The sequence below is a fragment of the Halictus rubicundus genome, unplaced genomic scaffold (assembly GCF_050948215.1).
Source record: "Halictus rubicundus isolate RS-2024b unplaced genomic scaffold, iyHalRubi1_principal scaffold0027, whole genome shotgun sequence".
Taxonomy (NCBI): domain Eukaryota; kingdom Metazoa; phylum Arthropoda; class Insecta; order Hymenoptera; family Halictidae; genus Halictus; species Halictus rubicundus.
Genome location: NW_027488568.1, coordinates 1,891,917 through 1,913,358, shown reverse-complemented (window position 1 = coordinate 1,913,358; position 21,442 = coordinate 1,891,917). Strand labels below are relative to the sequence as shown.

The following is a 21,442-nucleotide window of genomic DNA, read 5'->3' as shown; positions in this document are numbered from 1 at the left end:
GATGGCTCGGGAGGCGCCTTCGAAACGTGGGCAATGCAGCTTCGACTCCTACGCGACGGCTACGACCTGCGAGACGACGCATGTCGCATCCTCATCGTGTCGAGGCTCCGGGGAAAGGCGCTGGATTGGTTCCATTCCCGCCCTGAGCACATGGCAATGGATACCGAGACCCTTCTGGAGAATATGAAGGCCATGTTCTACCGTCGGCCGAACAAGCTGATGGAGAGACGTCGGTTCGAGGAGAGAACGTGGCGCCGAGGGGAAACCTTCGCAGATTACCTTCATCAGAAGGTAATCCTGGCGAACCGGATCAACGTAGACGCAGAGGAATTCATCGACTGCGTCATCGACGGGATTCCGGATTCTAACCTCCAGAATCAGGCACGCATCCAGAGGTTCAGAACGAATGCCGAGCTACTGGACGCCTTCGGGAAGATCGAGCTCGGACCAAGGACAGCCACCACGACCTCCAAGGGAGGAGAGACGGCACCGAGGCCCAGAGGCGAGATGTCATCGACGAATGGAGCGACGGCAACGAGGAGGTGCACCAACTGCGGCGACCGAGGACACCCCACACCGAAATGCCCCGCACAGGACAAAGGTCGTAAGTGCTTTAATTGCAACGCATTTGGTCACATTTCGCGCGATTGTCCGACAAAAAAACAGAGCGCGAAGAACGTCCTCGCTGTCGCGGAAGCGGCGGAAACGAAGTACCGAAAAGATGTCCGCGTAAACGGGTGCGCCGCGGTGGCCGTCTTAGATACGGGCAGTGACGTATCGCTTATTCGCGAAAATGTATACCGCGACATCGGAGCTCCCCCGCTAACGAGCGAAGAAATACGTCTCCGCGGAATAGGGTCCGAGGAATATCGAACTCTCGGAAAATTCAACGCGGAAGTCGTAATCGACGGGGAAATACGCGAAGCTACGCTCCACGTCGTGGAAGACGCGATTCTGAAATACGCGGTGCTGCTGGGATACGATTTCATAAACGCAGGGGAATGGTCGGTAAAGGACGGTATAATGGTGTTGGCGAAACAACCTGACGCGCAGAGCATCGAGTCCGAAATCCTATGTGTGGGCCACGTACACAAGCACGACGCGATCGACCTCTCCCACGTCAGAGATACAAAAACGCGAACCGAAATAGAGGCGGCCGTTCGCGAATACAAACCCAACGGGAGCCGCGATGTCGGGGTAACAATGAAAATCGTCGTCAGGGACGACGTACCAGTCTACCAGCGACCGAGAAGACTATCCCCCTCCGAGAGAGAAGGGGTTAACCGCCAAATTAACGAGTGGATACGCGACGGCATTGTGCAACCCTCTCTCTCGGAGTACGCGAGTCCGATCGTCCTGGTGAAAAAGAAAGACGGCACCGCCCGCCTATGCGTTGATTATAGGCAACTAAACGCAAAAGTTGTCCGAGACCGATACCCCCTTCCACTAATCGAGGACCAGTTAGACTTCTTACGCGATGCCGTCATCTACAGCACGCTAGACCTGCGGAACGCCTTCTTTCACGTCTCAGTCGAACCAGAAAGTCGGAAATATACATCGTTCATAGTACCCGACGGACAGTATGAATTTTTAAAGGTGCCATTCGGCCTATGCAACTCACCTGCAGTCTTCCAAAGATTCGTGAACGTCGCGTTCAAGGACCTCATCGCGGAGAAGGTCGTTTTATCTTACATCGACGATCTAGTGGTACCCGCGACGGACTACGAAAGCGCCACGCGACGATTAAAAACCGTTCTTAAGCGAGCGTCGGAATGCGGGTTAGTCATAAATTGGGCGAAGTGCGAGCTTTTGAAGACACGGGTGGAGTACCTCGGACATATAGTGGAAGGAGGAACGGTGCGCCCCTCGGAGAGTAAAACGAAAGCGGTGGCACGTTTCCCAACACCGACGACGTGTAAGCAGTTGCAAAGCTTTCTTGGGTTATCCGGATATTTCCGGAAATTTATCGAAGAATATTCCGCGATCGCACGTCCTCTGACGCGACTATTAAAAGCAAACGTACCCTTCCGTTTCGGAGCGGAAGAGCAAAACGCATTCCAGTCGCTCAAGGAAGCTCTGCTGAAAAAACCAGTCCTGCGCATCTACTGGCCCGAACGGGAAACGGAGCTGCATACGGACGCATCTATGCACGGCTACGGGGCGATACTTCTGCAGCGCGATAGCGAGGACGGCGCGTTCCACCCCGTGTACTACGCGAGTGGAATGACAACGGCGGCGGAAAAACGATACCCGAGCTACGAGCTCGAGGTATTAGCAATAGTGCGGGCCCTAAGAAAATTTAGAGTCTATTTGCTGGGCATTCCATTTAAAATTGTAACAGACTGTCGGGCATTCGCGTTGACCATGCGGAAGAAAGACTTATGCGTTCGAGTGGCCCGCTGGGCGCTGCTGCTCGAAGAATTCGAATACGCGATCGAACACCGACCCGGAAGCGCGATGAAACACGTTGACGCGCTCAGCCGCAACCCCACGTCCACCTGCCTCGCGATCGAAAGCGAAGACAGCGTCACGGCTCGCATCCGCAAGGTCCAGGAAAGCGACGACGGCGTGAAAAAAATTGTAAAAAGCGTTAACGAACGTGGAATCGACGGGTACGTGGTGAAACGGGGGCTCTTACTACGCGAGATAGACGGCGAGTTACGTATCGTAGTACCGAAGGGGATGCAGACGCAGATCACTCGCAAAGCGCACGAGAACGGGCACTTCTCCACCGCGAAAACGGAGGAGCTAATACGACGCGACTATTGGTTCCCAGGCATGCGAACGAAAATCGAAAAAGTAGTAGCTAACTGCGTGGACTGCATCCTCGCCGAGCGGAAAAGGGGACGGCAGGAAGGGCTACTACACGCGATCGAGAAGGGAGACCGGCCCCTTGACACGTATCACATCGACCACCTCGGCCCACTTCCCTCCACGAAAAAACAATACGGGCACATCCTCGTCGTGATAGACGCATTCTCAAAATTCGTATGGCTATACGCCACAAAAACGACGAACGCAAAAGAAGTAACGGACCGATTACGTAAACAGGCGACAATTTTCGGAAACCCGCGGCGAATAATTTCCGATCGGGGCGCGGCATTCACATCGCAGGCCTTCAAGGACTATTGCGGCGACGAGAAAATCGAGCACGTCCTTATCGTCACGGGCGTACCACGGGGAAACGGGCAGGTGGAACGAGTCAACAGGACGCTAATCCCATTGCTGGCAAAGATATCCGCCCCGCACCCCGCAGAATGGTATAAGCATCTCCCGACGGTGCAACAATTTCTAAACGCGACCACCCACCGAAGCACGGGAGCGTCCCCCTTCACCCTACTATTCGGCACTCGGATGCATCGCAAAGACGACCCGGAGGTGAAAGAGATGGTCGAGACCGAACTAACCCACATGTTCCAGAACGAGCGGGACGAGATACGTCGGCAGGCGAAGGAAAGCCTGCGACGCATACAGCAGGAGAACCGTAAGCAGTTCGACAAGCGACGGAAAAGGGCCACGGTCTACCAAGAAGGCGACCTGGTGGCGATCCAGCGGACGCAGACCGCGCCAGGGCTGAAGCTGGCAGGGAAATTCCTGGGCCCGTACGAGGTGACGCGGGTACTGCGCAACGACCGGTACTTGGTGGGCAAGGTCGGCGAGCACGAGGGTCCACGAACAACGTCGGCATCAGCGGACCACATCAAGCCGTGGATCCAAGCCAGCGACGAGAGCGAGGGAGACAGCGGAGATGATACAGGCATCTGAGGCCATATGCCTGTTCAGGACGGCCGAGTGTAGGAGGCAGACGCGGAAAGGAGAGTTCGCGACCGCGGAGGAACACCTAAACGGGCATAAAAACGCCCAAACGAGGCCGTCGAACTCTCCTGCAATCGAAGGACGCGCGCGAGCATGTGTGCGCGCGTCTGCGTGAGCGTCGACGATGTTGTGACCGCGGCGTAACACAACAAACGGTAGCGACCGCGGGAACGAGCGGCGGGCGTTAGGCCGTTACCGTAACGTCCAAATCGTATAAGAAAAGATCGCGAATGTTCGAGGAAGGCGCGGATAAAAGGACGCGTCCGCGCCGGGACGGGGGATTCGCGAAAGAACGATAGTACGGTAAAGGCGAACGTCACGATACGATACGATCCGATACGATAATTACGATTACGACAAACGGCTACGAACACGGATTACGAACACGGATTACGAATACGGCTTACGGAATAGGTTTTTTTCTTTTATATTCTTTCGGCGCGCGAAGTAATTGTGTAATTGTCTCGCTGTATTGTGATTATCGTCTACCTTTCTGTTAATAAAGTGGTTACTCAAAAATACTGCTCTTACAATATATGGATAAATCTAAAAGTTTAAACTTTCATTCCTGCGCGATTCTCCATCCGCTTACATTGTATGTCGTCTGTCGTCGCTGGGTCTTTGAAGCTCGGCGCTCGGCAAAAGTTATTCGAAGCTTTATTCAAAGCCTTCGAATAAAAGATACAGATAAAAGATGAAAAAATTATTCGAAGTTCGAATAAATCCGCTTCGAATAAAAAGAATTATCTTTTTTCGTCGGATATGTTACGAGCCAGGGCTGCGAGCAACGCGAGAGGCTGGCGAGGGGTTGTTACCCCAGGAATATGGTTTCCATTTGTTAGTTAGGTACGCGGACGCACCCAATGCGAAATCGGGGAATCGCTAGGATAGTTGACGTCGAGGACGCACCTGATGCGAAATCAGGGAACCTCTGGGAGGTTGGAGTCAAACGCAGACGCACCCGATGCAAAACCGGGGAGCTACTAGGAGGATGAAACTTCGTGAACGCACCCAATGCGAAATCGGGGAGTCACTAGGATGGACACGCGGCGAACCCGATTTAAAGGAAGGTGGATAACTCACAGACGCGCCTGATGCGAGACCAGGGAGCTGCTAGGATACGGAAGAACCCAATGCGAAATCAGGGGTCTTCTAGGATGGTATAATTTTCGTGGACGCACCCAATGCGAAACCGGGGAGCCACTAGGTTGGAGAAATCTTCGTTGAATTGAATCTAAGATTAGTAAGCCTCGTAACTTATATATAATTTAATTGATACAATCCGAGCGGTAAGATTGTATCATGTGGGAACGTTTAATTATTAGATTAGGATATCAGGCAATAATTAAAGGTTGTAGATTACGCGAGTTAACAAACAAGACAAATATATTCTGATTTGGAATAGTTACAAGTGTAATTGTTTGTGTCGCGAGTGGATGTAGATAAGTGTACAATTAGAGAAATTGTTACCTATGATGCACGGTGTTGACGCACTGGCAATGCGGGGTTAGATAGCGATTGTTGAATGCCAAATAGAATATATACCGAACTAACGGAATCTATAAGGTTACGAATTGATTCGAAAGGGACTTTAACCCAATCTCACTAGACTTGACGCGACGTGACTGCACGAGTACTGAACCGCGTCTGAATCTTGACTGAACCGCTTCTCGACTAACCGAAGAGGATGAAAATGCATGGGTTTATATACCCTAAAAATGAGAGGGGAATGTATCTGTTTTATTTTACGGTCGCATACTCGTATTTGTCGTTTCTAGTGAGTTTAAGGTTTGCAGCTGGATCTTTTGTTTATAGGGGTAAAACTAAGGGTTAGCAAGGATGTTTCCTATCAAAGACTATCTTGACAAAACATACCAGAAGGGGATGTTTTGAAGATTTCCATATTGGGAAATCGTACGGTGCTGTTACTGAATCATGCTTCGTGCCAGCTGCGTCCAGCCGGAGTACAATCATTAGACAAGGGGCCTGTTGGGACGCTTTTCGTTCTCAGAAAAGAGATTAGAACTTCTAATCGAAATGAACGTGGAGACACGTCTCCATACGTAACATAAGTCATTTTAAACATTATTACATTGAAACAAGTAAGTGTTTGACCTAAGAAATGTTTTAAGAGAAAAAATGGATTGTATTTTGTGCGATATATACCAGAATGTTCGGAACGTTTACAACATCGCCGGTTGGCACAGCGGTTAGGGCGTCGGGCTACGGAGCGGATACGCTGGTGTTCGAATCCCGTCGGTGGGAAAGTTTTTTTTTCCATACGTCATCTTTATTTTTTCAATTTCTTATATGGTTTATTTATGTCATTTTAACAATATTTCTTTGATGTTTTAAAAATACTGAGGTAACAAGCAATTTCATATCTGGCAGAAATCGTGGACGATCACAATAATATAAATATTAATTAATTGCCTAATCCAAGAAAATAATATCATTAAATTCGAAGTAAAATCGGAGTGATATAAATAAAAGTTAATTAAAAATGTTACCTCAATATTTTTAAAACATTAACAAAATATTGTTAAAATCACATGAATAAACCATATAAGAAATTGAAAAAATAAAGATGACGTATGGAAAAAAAACTTTCCCACCGACGGGATTCGAACACCCGCGTATCCGCTCCGTAGTCCGACGCCCTAACCGCTGTGCCAACCGGCGATGTTGTAAACGTTACGAACATTCTGGTATATACCGCACAAAATACAATCCATTTTTTCTCTTAAAACATTTCTTAGGTCAAACACTTACTTGTTTCAATGTAATAATGTTTAAAATGACTTAATATATACCTGCGATAAAACCAACAAGTGTAACTTTCCTCCTAACAGCAGAAACGGCGAAAAAATTCGGTTTTTCTTGTCTGGACAAAAAGTCCCCACAAGAAAAAATCTAAAAAAATTGAGGACACTGCCTGTTATGGTACTTTATCGGGGCACTAAACAGCAAAATAGCATGTTTTCATATTTTTGAGAAATGTACATTTTTCCGATTTTTTTTTAGGTTTTTCATTTTTTACGACCACAGTTTGCAAGAAAAAAATCTGAAAAAATTCTCAAAAATCTGTCTTAGGATCCAAAATATGCCACATTTTTTTCAGAATTTTAGGAAGCATCAGAGTGTGGGAAATGCGCGGAAAAGCGCGAAATCTAATTTACCCTGTAACTACCCTCACGGGCAAGATAAGGGGTTGAAATTTTGCTCAGAGGGGTTTTTCTTGGTCAGCTTTCGAATGGTTCATTAATCATTGAAAAACCTCTAAGGGCAGTTTTGACCATCTTAATCGGCTAGGCCCTTTAATTAAAGAGATAATTGTGTGCGAGATCGTAATTCTGTTACTTAACAAGAAGCTTTCCTACGCGTATCAAGCAGAGATTGGTGCGTGTCACAAGCACATTCGAAGCGAGATCACCGTCACAACGCTAAACTGGTGCGGATACCTGCACAGACTAAGCCTAATCAAGATGCATGGGGTACTAAGTATCAAAAAGTGGGATCCGATAATCTCTGGGGATTGAAATGTACAGAAGTGAATGTGTGGCGTACCCATGTTGTCGGCGCTAGTATGCATGAAATACATCCTGACATAGAAGCAAATAATAACCCCAGCGTTAGGTGTTATGGAGCGACTGATACATATTGGATGATCTCGACAACTGTTGCTGGGGCTAAGGAGCAGTTTATAATTAGGCCGAAACAGCCGTTTATATTTTTCTGCAAAGGACTTGTTAGAGTTGTTTTAGCTCATGTAATTGTTAGCAAAAACAAACTTCCTTCAGGACAGTGCATTTATGCGTTGTCACGTCCGGTGGTTCGACCGTAAATGAATAAACGCTTAGATAAAGAATTAGTATTAATTATTATAGAAAAACCCGATGATGTCGGGCGAGAGGAAATAAAATAAGATTAAAATATATGTTAGCAATTCTACGCAGTTAGGTAGCGCGGAAAAAGACTCCAACTTATCTTCCTGCAAGACACGCAGACGAAGATCAGTTTACACCTTGGAAACAAACAAGAAGAATACTATGCCGAATTACAAGAAAAGACGTCGACTTCATAAGTAAAAGAACCCTGGCAACACACAGCAGACTAATCAGGAGACATTGAGAAGATCAACTCCTCAAAATGAGTTCAGTCAGTTAGTAAAAGATCCGTACGGTAGACGCGTCGCGCAATTATTAACAGTTCCTTTTAAAATCTATGAGTTTCGGCGTATAAGTCCCGCGAAGTGCTCGTGAAAGTTCAGCAACTTCGACCTACGAGCCACTGCGGAGAACCAGCGACTACAACCTGCGAGCGCCCTTCCGAAATCAGCGACTACAAACTTGCGAGCGATCTCCACAAATCAGCGACTCGATAAATTAATATTATTATAAAGCGAAACACTTGTAAGCCCTCTAGCTTATGCGCTATACAAAATCCCTGCTTGTAAAGTAAAGTCAAACTTCGAATATCTGATTCAGCACCTAATTCTGAATAAATCGATAATTTTGTTGTTTTTTTTTTAAATACGGGTACAACATATTTAACCAATCCTCAATTTTCCGAACCGTAGCCGATGAATGCAAGTAGGTTCAAAACTGCGACTTATCCCCAAAAAATTATAATCCGCTCCAACTGGGACATAACAAAAATTGGTGACAGCGGTGGGATAAAGCGCAGTGACAAAGACCTTTGATCAACAAAATATTGGAAAGTTTTGGAAAGAACCTTCAATATATGAGTATGTATATCGGAAAATTAGTCCAGGGAAGCTGCTGTCAATCCTCAGCACATCAACTTGTATGGGTAAACCAGTGATAAATGACATCAGAAACCCTGATATCCCAGAGACCAACTATATAAAATAGATGAAGGTAATAGCGGGACAAAGGATCAATTCAGAAAGACAACAATGCCTATACCAAGGCCGAATTATCGCCCAGAGGAAGAGGTGTTACAAGAATTCTACGGGCCTATAGATGGGTTAGTACCGACCCACTATCCAGAAACATACCGGAACCTCCGGAATCTGTACTGTGTCGTCGCACCACGACAAGAGACGTCCTACATACATCACTGAAATAGGATATGTCGTGCGTGTTATGGCCGCCTGATCAGAAGGGAACAATGGTATTGTGAAGAAGGAGGCTGGCACATCTTGTGTCAGCTAGATCTAGCCCAAACCTACTCCAAATATGGACTGCCCGCCGGGAATTTTCCGGACCAAGACGTACGGAGGAGACGTATGGACTACCGCCCCGAAGAGGAGGTATTGGAGGAATTTTATGGGCCGATAGATGGGGTAATACCACCCCATTACCCTGAAACGTACCGAAATCTTCTAAATTTATACTGCGTGGGTACATCACAGCAAGAAGCATCGTACGTGTACCACCAAAATAGGATATGCCGGACATGTTATGGCCGCCTAACCCCAAGAGAGCACTGGTACTACGAGCAACGGGGCTGGCACATCATGTGTCAGCTGAACCCGGCCCAGACCTACTCCAAATGCCAAGACTGCGGTCGGCAACTAGAAAGGGTCCGTCAGGCATGGGAGTGCACGGAATGCATCGAAGAGCACTTCGAAATGAACGTGGACGAGTGGTGGCTGATCCACACTGGCTACGCCCAAGAAGTAGTGACCCGATGGTGACAAGCGCACCCACACCATGTACACAGTTTTTTTCTTCTCTTCTCATTACATTTGGATCCTTCAGTACAGGAATATTAGCAGTCCTTATAATCCTCAAAGGCTATAGCCGGTTTTGGGGGCCAAATCGGCCCTGGAAGGGATTTTATTCCAATTTGCGCCATTCGATAGCCTACCAAAAAAGATACCTTTCAGCCAAGTTTTAGCCCTATAGCTCATCTGTAAGGGTAGTTACAGAGGAAAAACGAACATCCAGTTTTTGGCCCATTTTCCCCATTTAATGACAATTTAAAATTCTGAAAAAAATCTGACACATTTCGGACACCAAACCACATACTTTGAGTCGTTTTCAGATTTTTCCGTTGTAAACTCTGGCTGTAAAAATCGAAAAATACGAAAAAAATCGAAAAAATGCAGATTTCATATGGAAATCTAAAAGTGACCCAATCAGAATTAATTTAGCAATAAGATATTGTCCTAAGTATTATGCTCAATTTTTTTCAAATTCCTGCGATTGGTGCGTCATAGTAGGAAAAAATAAAAACCACTTTTTTTGGCGTTTTTTCCGTGAAAAACTAAGTTATAATTATCGTAAAAATATATTATGTAATATTAAACATCTCTAAGTTCAGGGAAACATCGTCCAGACTTTAAAAATTGCGTAATACAAAAAACGACAATTATACTACGCAGGATATATCCCAATATTTCGAAGATATTTTCAACGGCGCCGGTTGGTGCAGTAGCTATGGTCTCCGACTGCGGAACCGCTGAAGACTTTTTGGACCAGGTTCGGATCTCGCCCCGGTCCAATTTTTTTTTTTCTTTAATCACATGTTTTTTTGATTTCTAACCGTATGATTGTTGTTACGCTGTTGTAAAAACATTTTTTAACTATGTTTAAACTATTTTTTAATAATTTTCCGGAAAAATATTTTTGGAGTACTTTCGGCCTTTAGTCATCTACGGGCTGTATTACTTATCTACTTAACATTTTTTTTACATAGAATAAGTGCATTGACTTGTCTATTAAATCTTTTATCTTTAGTCGGTACTTTACTTATTATTAATAATAAATCTAGTGTTATATTGGGGTCGGGAGGTATTGTTGTATCTGTTTCTGTCAAGTAAAAATATTATTAGGGATATTATGAAAACGATGTTTATGCTTCGGAAAACTATAACCATTGTTGTCTGGAAAAATTCCTGATGAAGGACATTTTCGATTCAGGACTTTGGGCATTTAACTGAAACAATCGAGCCGTGGACATTGCTTTATTGAGGTGTTCCAATAGTCTTTGCTGTTTTTTATTATATCTTTTACAAGCAACGAGCAGCTGTCGCAGAAAAACGCCGTTTAAAAACATATCTTCCACCGATATTTTTGATTTTCCGGAAATGACAGAAGACGATTTGAAGATACTTTTCACGGGATCATACCAATTATCTTAAGCTGTTTCGTATTTGGCCGAGATAATGGATGAACACGATAATAAAATTAATGTCCGTTATTTAATAGAAAATAATAATATTGTAAAATTGGAAGTAAAATCGCGACATATCAACCGCAAAACGTACAAATGCTACATAGATTATATACCAAACACAACTGGTCATTCCGGTATAAAACGGTATTGTTGTGAATGTGCCAATGGTAATCGCACTATTGGATGTTGCTCACATGTAGCTGCTATCATTTAATATTTATTTTATGCTCGATACGACACAGACATAGTTCGGCCAGCAGAGTTGCTCACCAGAATTTTCAATAACGACCAAATAACACCGACAATTGACGAAGATAGCGACGAAGACTGAAAACGCCATACATGATTCCACTGCATACCAATCCACCTATAATTATTACAGATTATTCCTAATAATACTTCATGTATATATTTTCTGTCACAAAAATAATCAATCCCTTATTCCATGTAAAAAAATGTTAAGTAGATAAGTAATACAGCCCGTAGATGACTAAAGGCCGAAAGTACTCCAAAAATATTTTTCCGGAAAATTATTAAAAAATAGTTTAAACATAGTTAAAAAATGTTTTTACAACAGCGTAACAACAATCATACGGTTAGAAATCGAAAAAACATGTGATTAAAGAAAAAAAAAAATTGGACCGAGGCGAGATCCGAACCTGGTCCAAAAAGTCTTCAGCGGTTCCGCAGTCGGAGACCATAGCTACTGCACCAACCGGCGCCGTTGAAAATACCTTCGAAATATTGGGATATATCCTGCGTAGTATAATTGTCCTTTTTTGTATTACGCAATTTTTAAAGTCTGGACGATGTTTCCCTGAACTTAGAGATGTTTAATATTACATAATATATTTTTACGATAATTATAACTTAGTTTTTCACGGAAAAAACGCCAAAAAAAGTGGTTTTTATTTTTTCCTACTATGACGCACCAATCGCAGGAATTTGAAAAAAATTGAGCATAATACTTAGGACAATATCTCATTGCTAAATTAATTCTGATTGGGTCACTCTTAGATTTCCATATGAAATCTGCATTTTTTCGATTTTTTTCGTATTTTTCGATTTTTACAGCCAGAGTTTACAACGGAAAAATCTGAAAACGACTCAAAGTATATGGTTTGGTGTCCGAAATGTGTCAGATTTTTTTCAGAATTTTAAATTGTCATTAAATGGGGAAAATGGGCCAAAAACTGGATTTTCGTTTTTCCTCTGTAACTACCCTTACAGATGAGCTATAGGGCTAAAACTTGGCTGAAAGATATCTTTTTTGGTAGGCTATCGAATGGCGCAAATTGGAATAAAATCCCTTCCAGGGCCGATTTGGCCCCCAAAACCGGCTATAGCCTTTATAAAGGTGTCACGTCCGGTGGTTCGACCGCCAACGAATAAACCCTCAGATGAAGAATTATTATGAATTATTATGGACAACCGATGATGTTGCGCGAGGAGAAGTAAAAATAGGATTAAGATATATGTTAAAAATTCTACGCAGTAAGTTAGCAAGACACGCAGATGAAGATCAGTTCTCACCCCGAGAACAAACAGGAAAGGTGTCTAATTATGCCAAATTATAAGAAAAGACGCCGACTTCATGGTAAAAAGATCCTGTCGGCATACAGCTGACTAGTCAGGAGACATCAAGAAGATAAAAAGATATAAGGTAGAGAATCCTGTGCCAGCATCTTTGAAAAACAAAGGACTGTCCATATTATAAAAAGGGGGACCAATTCCTCAAATTCAGTTATAAACAGTCAGTCAGTCAGTCAGGCAATCGTGAACAATCAGTTATTCAGTCATAGTCAATAGTCCAGTAGTCTCTTTCGAAGTTAAAATAGTTCATTCAGTTGTTTTGCGACAAACCGTTTCAAAGACCAGTGTCAGCAGTAGGAGTATATTGTAACCGAATCCGAACCCGTGATCACGGTAATATTAATATTATTATTATTATTATCAAACTATTTGTAAGTACTCCAGTATATGCGCTATATAAACCATATTTGTAAAATCAAAGTAATCTCTGATTCAGAACCACACTTTGAATGAATCAATAATTTTGTTGTTTTCAAAATAAGGGTACAAAGATATTTAAACGATCCTCAATTTCCCGAACCATAGCCGGTGTATGCAGGTAGGTTTGAAACTGCGTCCTATCCTCTTAAAATCGTAATTCATCCCACTTGGGACGTAACACTATCAAAGCTTGCAAAGGAGTATCTTTGTGTTATGGCAACATCTGTTCCTTCCGAAAGAGTATTCTCAAAGACTGGCGAAATAATTAGTAAAAAAAAGGAATAGATTAAAAGACAATATAGTGAATAAAATATTGCTTCTTAATATGTACAAAATAAATCGTTTATTATGTCTATTTCGTATATTTTCATTTTATCTACGTTTTTTTCTTGCCGAAATGTTCCAGTATTTCCACTCGCGGCATTTCTATACTCATGTCAGGTCGGAACTCACAGTCAAATTTAAAGCATCGAGATATTTGAAGGAATCATTTGGCAATCAATACATATAGTATAGAAACAGCTTATAGTGATCATGAATAAATTACTTCTGTGAATTTGATTGCAAAGTTCAAGAACATTGACACCTTCGACTCGATAATTTCATAGGATGGATAATAAAAATGCCCTTGCAGGTATTAACGAAACAACCCTCCCCCTCCCTAAAGAACAAATTCGGTCATTCAAAATAGGCAGAATTTTTCATCAAAACAGACAGTTTTTTCGAATATCACGGAAAATAAGGAGACCGCCGCACAGTGCGGACAAATGGCCTGTTTTCCGGCACTTCCTGTAATTTGGTTATAAATGTATATATTAATATATACAGGGTGAGTCACCAAACGTTAGCACCTCAAATATCTTTGTTGTTTCTAAAGATACGTAAAATATGGTAAGGACAAAGTTGAATGGTACAATGGGGCTGACACGATGCAAAAAAAATTTTGTTTTTATGTAATTTTTTTGGAGATATCAAGGTCACCTTGACTTTTTTAAATGGAACCACCCTTTTTTAAACACCTACAATGATAGTCTCTTTCATTAGGAATTCAGTGACTATAATTAGTCCAAGGTCATTCATGGTCAAGGACAGAAAAAACGTATAAAACTAAAATATGGGAGCAGAATACGTTTATCACGGTTGATACTTGTAGGAAATAGTAAACATACTATGGTCGTAGTTAAAGTAAACATACTAAGGTTCTTCAATGTTATTCAGCATTCTTATTTACTATCAGTATGTTTCCAAACGCGATTCCGCTATGTTATATTCGATGACTGAAAAGTGTGATATGATCACGATTTACTGTGAATGTAGAAAAAATGCAGTGCAGGCCCGACTAATTTATGAAAAAAGGTACCCCGAGCGAAACACTCCTTCTAGACATACTTTCACTAATACGTACAGGTTGTTTCGAAGTACTGGAAGTGTACATGCAAGACAGCACAAACGGAAGAAACCCACGACTAATGAAGACAATGAAATTAATATTTTAGCAGCTATAGCTGTCAATCCTTACGTGAGTACGAGAAAAATTGCCCGGGAAGCAGGCATAAGTCAAAGTAGCGTAATACGAATTCTGGCCCGACATAAATTTCATCCGTTCCACATATCGCTCCATCAAGAATTGCACGGGAATGATTTTCAAAATAGAATTAACTTTTGTCAATGGGGATTGCTTCAAAATCATTCATTTTTCTTCTAATGTCTTGTTTACGGACGAAGCAACATTTACTAATCATGGCTCAATTAATCTACGGAACGCTCATTATTGGTCTGTGGATAATCCGCACTGATTGCGAGAAATTGATCATCAAAGACAATGGAGCGTAAACGTGTGGTGTGGTATTTTGAACAACAAAGTAATTGGACCATATTTCGTTAACGGAATGATGACGGGACAGAAATACGCTCAATTTTTGCAAGAAGATTTGCCAATTTTGTTAGAAGATGTCCCTTTACAAAATCGCTACGATATGTGGTACCAACATGACGGTTGTCCTGCTCATTATGCACGAGTAGCAAGAGAAACGTTGGATTCTCGATATCCAAACCGATGGATTGGACGAGGCGGAACAGTTTCATGGCCGCACGTTCGCCTGATTTAAATTCACGGGATTTCTTTTTATGGGGTCTGCTAAAAGAGACCATGTACACGGATGCTCCAACAACAGTTGAAGATATGCGTCAGCGTATCATCACAGCATGTACGAATTTCAATTCGGATACACTTATCAGAGTTCAACATTCCTTCAGAGCTCGTTTACAACAATGTATCGACGCAGACGGCCATCATTTCGAACATTTATAAAATACAGGTATTCTGCTCCCATATTTTAGTTTTATACGTTTTTTCTGTCCTTGACCATGAATGACCTTGGACTAATTATAGTCACTGAATTCCTAATGAAAGAGACTATCATTGTAGGTGTTTAAAAAAGGGTGGTTCCATTTAAAAAAGTCAAGGTGACCTTGATATCTCCAAAAAAATGACATAAAAACAAAATTTTTTTTGCATCGTGTCAGCCCCATTGTACCATTCAACTTTGTCCTTACCATATTTTACGTATCTTTAGAAACAACAAAGATATTTGAGGTGCTAACGTTTGGTGACTCACCCTGTATATATAAGGTACTAAAACTCAAGGAACGTAAAGAATATATTTCGCAGAAGTTATAAGGGAATAGCAATCCCTAAGACCCGTAACCTATAAATTCCAAATTCAAGAAAACAAGATCTATTCAAATTAAAACATTGATAAAGAAATAATGAGAAAATACCTGCGAAATGACTTCTTAACGACTTCGAATACATTTTAACAATGTTATAACTCCGGAAACCACTACTATGGACCACCCGTTAAATATATTTGAAGACTTTAACTATGCAGTAAATTAGCGCGGAAAACGATCAACAGATAAGGAGAAGACTCCAACTTATCTTCCTGCAAGACACGTAGATGAAGATCGGTTTACACCCTGACAACCAACAGGAAAAATGTAATGTTACTTACATTGAAGATCCATTCCACATCAGATGGAAACCGAGATGGTGACCGCGGAAACAGTCCGCGAGATAAGGAGTGAATGCGCACTGCATACGTTGGCGAGCCTCACCCACTTGAAAACACTGAAAATAAATAATAACATGTATTCAACAGCAGAAGGTAAAGTTTTCAAGCTACTACACGCCGTAAGGAAAATAAATTGTAGAGACAACTTGAGAATAAATGAAGAAAACGTTTGCGGTGCAATTAGAAATTGTCTCTACCTGTAATACTTCCACTTGTGAAGACTTCATTCAACGGTTATGAACTCAATAATTACATATATAGAAACAACTTATAGTGATCATGAAAAAATTACTTCTGTGAATTTGATTGCAAAGTGAAAAAACATTGACCACTTCGACTCGATAATTTCATAGGGTGGATAATAAAAATGCCCTTGTGGATTTTAAGAAAGAACCCTCCCCTGCCCTAAAGAACAAATTCGATCATTCAAAATAGGCAGAATTTTTCATCAAAATAGAGTTTTTTGTGAATATCTCGGAAAATAAAGAGACCGCCGCACAGTGCGGACAAATGGCCTGTTTTCGGGCACTTCTCGTAATTTGGTTATTACTGTATATATTAATGTACACTAACGAGCAAAACTGAGTCTACACTATTTGAAGCAACATAACTTTTTAAAAATTAGATCAAATGACTTGAATTTTATTGAGAAGTTAGAAGGATTAGTTTATTAGACGAGGTGTAGGAAGGAATGGGGAAGGGATGGAAAGGTTGCAGGAGCGGTTTCTGAGGTGGGTCCTAGGGGTAGAGAGGTACACACCCGGGAATATGGTGAGGGAAGAGCTGCAGTGGGAGTTGTTGAGAGGGAGGGCGGGGCTGAGGGCATAGCGGTACGAGAAGAAGTTGCGGGAGGGAAAAGGGGGGTAGCTAGCTAGGTTGTGCTGGGAGCAGGTATGAGGAAGGGTAGAAGGGGTGGGGTGGCAGTAGGTGGGGTGAAGGAGAGACGGCGTTTTTGGGAAGAGAGGGGCTGGACACCGGAGAAGGCGGAGGAGATTATGGAGGAGAGGATAGAGGCAGTGAGTGAGGAGATAGTGAAAAGGCAAACGAAGAAGCAACAGGGGGAGAGATGGGAAAAGATAGGAAGAGCAAGGTACAACATGCAGTACTGGAGGGTGAAGGGAGAGGGGATACCAGGGTATCTGAAGAAAGGCTGGGCAGAGAGCAGGTGGCAAAGGGTGGCCAGGTACAGGTTGGGAAACGAGATGAGAGGTGGAAAGGATTGGTTGGAGAAGGAGAAGAAAGTATGTAGGGTCTGTGGCAGAGTTGGGCAAAATATTTATCTAAATAAAAATTTCGAATAACGAATAAAAGATAAAAATATTTTTATTCGTTATTCGAAGGTTCGAATAAAAAAAGTATCTTTATCCGACGAGTATCGGATAAATACTTTTATCCGACGAGAATTTATCCGACGAATAAAGATAATTTTATTTATTCGAAGCGGATTTATTCGAACTTCGAATAATTTTTTCATCTTTTATCTGTATCTTTTATTCGAAGGCTTCGAATAAATCTTCGAATAACTTTTGCCGAGCGCCGAGCATCAAAGACCCAGCGACGACAGACGACATACAATGTAAGCGGATGGAGAATCGCGCACGTATAAAAGTTTAAACTTTTAGATTTTTCAATATATCCTCATGAAATTGTGACGAGCGAATGGAGGTGATTTTCCTGATGAAAATGAGGTCAAATTCGAGTGTAATCGAACAAGTTTCACTGATACCTAATTTTACGATAAAAATTACAGTCTCATTAAAGACAGTCCAAATGATGTCGTGTTTGGACTCATTTCGATAGGAATAAGCTCTACAACTCGAAGGCTTCGAATAAATCTACGGATAAAAATGCTAAATACAGTCCAATTTGTACCGTGTTTAGTGTCATTTTAATCAGAAGAATGCCACGAATTAGTTGGCGCAAGACCCACAAAAAAATCATGAAAAACAATGAAGTTTTGCAATTGGATTGGTAGTTGTTTGACACCGATATCGCGCGCTCTGCGAGCTCGGAACTTCAAAGACCAGCGACCGACCAACAGCCTACAATGTAAGCAGACGGAGAATCATGCATTATTGGCAATTTATGCTTGTATGTTTTTAATCAGAACAATATTGTTAAGACGAACGAGTTGTAGAGCTTGTTCCGATCGAAATGAGTCCAAACACGACATCATTTGGACTGTCTTTAATGAGACTGTAATTTTTATCGTAACATTACGTATCAGTGAAACTTGTTCGATTACACTCGAATTTGACCTCATTTTCATCAGGAAAATCCCCTCCATTCGCTCGTCACAATTTGATGACGATATGTTGAAAAATCTAAAAGTTTAAACTTTCATTCGTGCGCGATTCTCCATCCGCTTACATTGTATGTCATCTGTCGTCGTTGGGTCTTTGATGCTCCGCGCTCGGCAAAAGTTATTCGAAGATTTATTCGAAGCCTTCGAATAAAAGATACAGATAAAAGATGAAAAAATTATTCGAAGTTCGAATAAATCCGCTTCGAATAAAAAAAATTATCTTTATTCGTCGGATAAATTCTCGTCGGATAAAAGTATTTATCCGATACTCGTCGGATAAAGATACTTTTTTTATTCGAACCTTCGAATAACGAATAAAGATAAAGTATCTTTTATTCGAATCGTCATTTAAATAATTTTTTATCTAAATAATGCCCAACTCTGGTCTGTGGGCGGGAGGAGGAAACGTGGGAGCATGTGTTGGAAATGTGTAAGGGAGGGTTGAGGGGAGTGGTTGGCAGGGAATGGTGGGGGAAGTATTAGGGGATGAAGGAGGAGAGGCATGGATGAGGAAAGTGGACGAATGGAGGAAGAGCAGGAATGGAAGAGGTATGGGAGATGAAGTAAATGGAGAGAATGCATTGGAATGGAGTGAAAGAGAGAGCAGCCGGAAGAGGAGGACCAGGAGGCGGGGGAGGGATGTGTGAGGTTTAAGGAGGGGGGAGAGCAGAGAAGCATGTGTGTGTGGGAGAGGGAAAAATAAGAACGCGGCGGACATTAGTGTAAGATCGTTCTCTCTCGCTATGGCGTGTTTTTAGGATACGTTTAATTAAGTTAGGGTAAGTTAGGATAAGTTTAAGGTTAAGATTAGGGTAAGAGCGAGCGAAAGCGGGAGGTGTAATTAAAATTTAAACCCGAGGGGAATCAATAATTGATATATATATATATATATATATTAGACGAAGTGTAAAAAATTTTTTTTTTTAATTTGAATTGGTCGGAATCGCAAAAGAAATAGTAAAAGTTGGTTTTTTCAGCTTATTTATCTGAGCCTGTATTGAAAATTTAAAGAATGTATTTGATTCGCTGGAATAAATTATATCCATGCTGAAAATTTCACAGATATTGGTTAATTCGTTTATAACTCGTAAACGAATAAACCAATATCGGTGAAATTTTCAGCATGGATGTAATTTATTCAAACGAATCAAACACATTTTTTAAATTTTCAATACAGGCTCAGATAAAAAAGCTAGAAAAACCAACTTTTACTATTTCTTTTGCGATTCCGACCAATTCAAACTTTTTTCAAAAATTTTTTACACCTCGTCTAATAAACTAAACCTTTTAACTTCTCAATAAAATTCAAGACATTTGATCTGATTTTTAAAAAGTTATGTTGCTTCAAATAGTGTAGACTCAGTTTTGCTCATTAGTGTATCTATATATAGCGCCAAAACTCAAGGAACGTAAAGAATATATTTCGCAGAAGTTATAAGGGAATAGCAATCCCTAAGACCCATATCCTATAAATTCCAAATTCAAGGTAACAAGATCTATTCAAATTAAAACATTAATAAAGAAATAATGAGAAAATACCTGTGAAATTTCTTCTTAACTGTTGAAAACAAAACACGAGGCCCTGGGGTGACCGAGGGACCAGTCAGTGAGGTGAACAGGGAACCCACATTGCATCCAATAGCCAGCCTCACACACTTGAAAACACTGAAAATAAATAATAACATGTATTCAACGGCATAAGGTAAAGTTTTCAAGCTACTACACGCGGTCAGGAAAATAAATTATAGGGACAACCTGAGAATAAATGAAGGGATCGTTTGCGGTGCGATTAGAAATTGTCTCTACCTGAAATACTTCGACTTGTGCACTTCATTTAATGTTTATAAACTCAATGAATACATATATAGAAACAACTTATAGTGATCATGAATAAATAACTTCTGTGAATATGATTGCAAAGTGAAAAAACATTGACCACTTCGACTCGATAATTTCATACCTCGCTTCACGTAATAATGTATATATATAAGGCGCTAAAACTCAAGGAACTTGAAGAATATTTTTCACAGAAGTCATAAGAAAATACCAATCCCTACGACCCATATCCCATAAATTCCAAGTTCAAGAAAACAAAATCTATTCAAATTAAAACATTGATAAAGAAATAATGAGGAAATACCTGCAAAATTACTTCTTAACCGTTGAAAAGGAAACATGAGACCCCTGGGGTGACGGAGGAACCAGTGCGTGAGGTAAAGTGCGAACCAGCATTGCATCCGTTGGCCAACCTCACCCATTTGAAAACACTGGAAATAAATAATAACATGTATCACTCAATGAATACATATATAGAAACAACTTATAGTGATCATGAATAAATAACTTCTGTGAATTTGATTGCAAAATGGGAGAACATCGACTCGATAATTGCATAGGGTGGATAATAAAAATCTCCTTGTACATTTTAACCAAAGAACCCTCCCGCGCCCTAAAGAACAAATTCGGTCATTCAAAATAGGCAGAAGTTTACATCAAAATAGACAGTTTTTGCAAATATCTCGGAAAATAAAGAGACCGCCGTACTGTGCGGACAAATGGCCTGTTCTCGGGAAAACTAATCAAAATGTATACTCCAAACCTAATCGCCATAATACGTACTTACAACACACGGCACTGACACAAATGGCTGCTCTGAAGTGAATACTGGCCGACGCTCGCGAGCGAATGTTCGATGGCATTCCTTCGACCGCCTTCGGAACCGATCTTCGCTTGTTTCTCTGCAGCTTCCCGTGGACCGTCGCCACGCCGCCGCGTATACAATGTATGTTGGCGGTTCGTCGGCGTGCTCATCGCTGCGCGATGCCCAGGCTGCCACATGTCCATTTTCATCTGTCTTTTTCGGCGGTTTATTTGACTTGGAATAATTTCCGGAGGCGCGTTCGAATGCTGTAACGAGGACAGAGCAGTCAAAGACTGGCGCGTGCGTTGCAATGTATGTGGTTGTATCGCCCAATGACAAATCAAGGATCAAATAAAACTCTAGTCTATATATAGACACTTATGAATCGTAGTTCTTTTTAGACCTTTGAAATTTTGAATCATTTCATTTTTGGTTTAATTTAGCTTT

General features: G+C 41.7%; 1 long non-coding RNA gene across 1 annotated transcript in view; it reads right to left on the bottom strand.

Annotated features, from left to right (window-relative positions):
* LOC143363186 (uncharacterized) overlaps nt 1–20,534 on the bottom strand; it is a 290,698-nt gene extending 270,164 nt beyond the window's left edge. Inside the window, exon 1 of the long non-coding RNA XR_013083765.1 lies at nt 20,495–20,534. This is a non-coding gene — a long non-coding RNA (uncharacterized LOC143363186). The remainder of the gene's footprint in view (nt 1–20,494) is intronic.
* Nucleotides 20,535–21,442: the final 908 nt, after the last annotated feature.